A 2500-nucleotide genomic window follows, 5' to 3' on the forward strand; every position below is an offset into this window, starting at 1 on the left:
GTAAAAAATTACGGTTATTAAACATTCCTATTTAAAATAACATAAAATCATGTTTCTTGAAGAAATTTTAAGTGTTTAAAAGATCTTCGAGGTAAATACTAAAATTTGAACAATTTTCTTATTCAAGTAATTTTTCTCATGATTTATTTATTGCAACAAGGATCAAATTGATTTACCTATTCTAGGTTAGTCGCAGATAGGCTCTTTGTTCTTGACGTGTAAGTCTCTCTAAGTGCAACGGGGCTTTGCTTTGGCACCCTTTCCCTTTTTTGGCCGTAGAGTTATTTTTAAGGCGGCCAACACCTATTGTATCTTTTCGTTTTTCTTTTCATTGCTTAAATGTGCTAAGGATTCAAAGTTACTTTTGTGGGATGAATCTCAAGCCATTGCGGTGACAAATTCCAACACGTGCACGGTCCATTAATTTAATAGGTGTCAGTGAAGAGGTCACTACGGTGTGTGAACAATCATGATACGACTTCCAACATAAAACGGTTGGAAGAAAGGAAAACAAATCCTGTTTCGTATTTTCCAACAATTCTCGATAATAGTTTTCCCTTTTATTCAACGAAGACTATAGCCTGCGAGCAGGCTCTCGGTGATTCGAGGTGCATGAAGGGCCTTTGTTGTCAGCTGCGGTTTCACAGTTAGTGGCTACGTCATCCTAATCTAATAACACAACGATTGTTCTTTCACAAATATAGATTTTTAAAGACTAAAAACAGTGAGGATAAAATTTGTTCCACCAAAAGAGCAGACAGAAAAGTATAAAATAGAAAAACAAATAGAGCTTATCAGCTGAATACTCCGCCACTTATTTGCATAATAATAACATCTATTTTATTCTGGCTCGTTCTAAAAGTCGCTTATAGTAATGAAGTCGGAACGAAGATTCAAGTTTTTCATCAAATAGAATCATGTTTTAAAACTGAATTTGTTTTTTCTATTCTTGTACAGAAGACAGGAGATGTGATTCATTCATTTCCTTTAATTGGATAAAGAATTGAACTGAGAATTGTTTGTTGGACTTTTTTTCATGACCACTAAACAAAAAGCGTGCAATAAACTATAATACTACACTTTACTAAAAACCTACCTATCTCCTTTGCTCCGGGATTTTCAATGGGTGCTTTGTTTTTGAAGGAATGAACTACGCGGTAATAATTATAGCGCTTTGTCGACTTGGTCCCAATAGTCTTTAAATCATGATGTGGGCGGAACATTCTTTTACTTTGAAAGATCACGTGTTTCTGCGATAAGGGCTTTTGTACTGCTATACCCTCTCGATCATTCTCGACGAATTTAAAGTACGTTTTATCAACGATTTACTGTACATGTATGTTTGTACAGTAGATTTTTTCGATCGGGTTTTGGCACCCTATACCTCCTAGATAAATAGGAAGAGGTGGCCACTGACTGTGAAACCGCATCTGACAACACCTTTTCGCCTTTGTTTAGCCTGCGCATCTGAGCAGTCGAGCATGCTCTTCATGTACTTCGAACCACTGGGAGCGTAGGCTAGTCTTCGTATAATAAAACTTGAATTAAGGGTGGACCATTCCTGCATTTTGAGAGGTCACGAAATAGTGGCATAGCTTCTTTTTAAAAGAACTCCAGCAACAGAGAGGGCAAAGAAAGGTAATACAGTTTTGTCAAACTCTTACTGCGAAACTCGGAGATCGTAAACACTGGTATGATTACTTATAGTATCCTATTGTGGGTTTTAATTTACTTAATCACTAAGACCACGTCATCCTAATCTAATAAAAAAAACGATTGCTCTTTCACAAATATAGATTTTTAAAGGCTAAAAACAGTGAGGATAATTTGTTCCACCTAAAGAGCAGACAGAAAAGTATAAAATAGAAAAAGAAATAGAGCTTATCTGCTTAATACTCCGCCACTTATTTGCATAATTGCCAACGAGCAAGCCGAGCGAAGACGCGAGGCGGCCAGCTTAATGCCGTGTGAAGTGTTGCAGGAGGCAGAAAAATTCCCGATCGTGCTGAGAAAAGTGTAATGTAAGGCTACGTAGTGTAATGTAAGATTCCCTGGAGATTTAGTGGGGACCAATGAAAACGCGTGTTTTGATGTGGACTTCAATAGCCAAAGTTGCATGACGCGCGCCACTAAAGATGATCTCGTGTTCGGAGGTGAGTGAAAACAGTTTTTTCCCATTTCCCTGACCATTGGTTGTGTACACTTGCTTTGGGTGTTCTTCAATATTTATGTAGAGCAGTTTGTTTTTCGTTTTTGTAACCATTGAGTCATGAACAATTTAATTTAATTTTCAAAGAAAATATGTTGTTTGCAAAGTACACAATTAAGCGATCAATTTGACTTGTGATTCATGACCGTATCTTGCAAAATAAAAATTATACAAGTGAAACAACTTTCATGTGCGATAGAGTTTGATTCCCTGTTACATGTTCCACACTGAAAAGTCTGAAAACGCTTTGGCGATTTTTTACATGGCATTGATTTTATTCAAGTTAATTAT

General features: G+C 36.6%; 2 protein-coding genes across 2 annotated transcripts in view; one reads left to right on the plus strand and one right to left on the minus strand.

The window, feature by feature from the left end:
• LOC138049282 (uncharacterized) overlaps positions 1 to 1140 on the minus strand; it is a 71204-nt gene extending 70064 nt beyond the window's left edge. Inside the window, exon 1 of the mRNA XM_068895489.1 lies at positions 1097 to 1140. The gene's annotated coding sequence lies outside the window, so the exon portion shown is untranslated. The remainder of the gene's footprint in view (positions 1 to 1096) is intronic.
• LOC138049285 (cyclic GMP-AMP synthase-like receptor 3) overlaps positions 1 to 2500 on the plus strand; it is a 51860-nt gene that overhangs the window by 16469 nt on the left and 32891 nt on the right. The gene's annotated exons all lie outside the window — the stretch shown is intronic.

This window comes from Montipora capricornis, chromosome 5 (assembly GCF_036669925.1).
Source record: "Montipora capricornis isolate CH-2021 chromosome 5, ASM3666992v2, whole genome shotgun sequence".
Taxonomy (NCBI): domain Eukaryota; kingdom Metazoa; phylum Cnidaria; class Anthozoa; order Scleractinia; family Acroporidae; genus Montipora; species Montipora capricornis.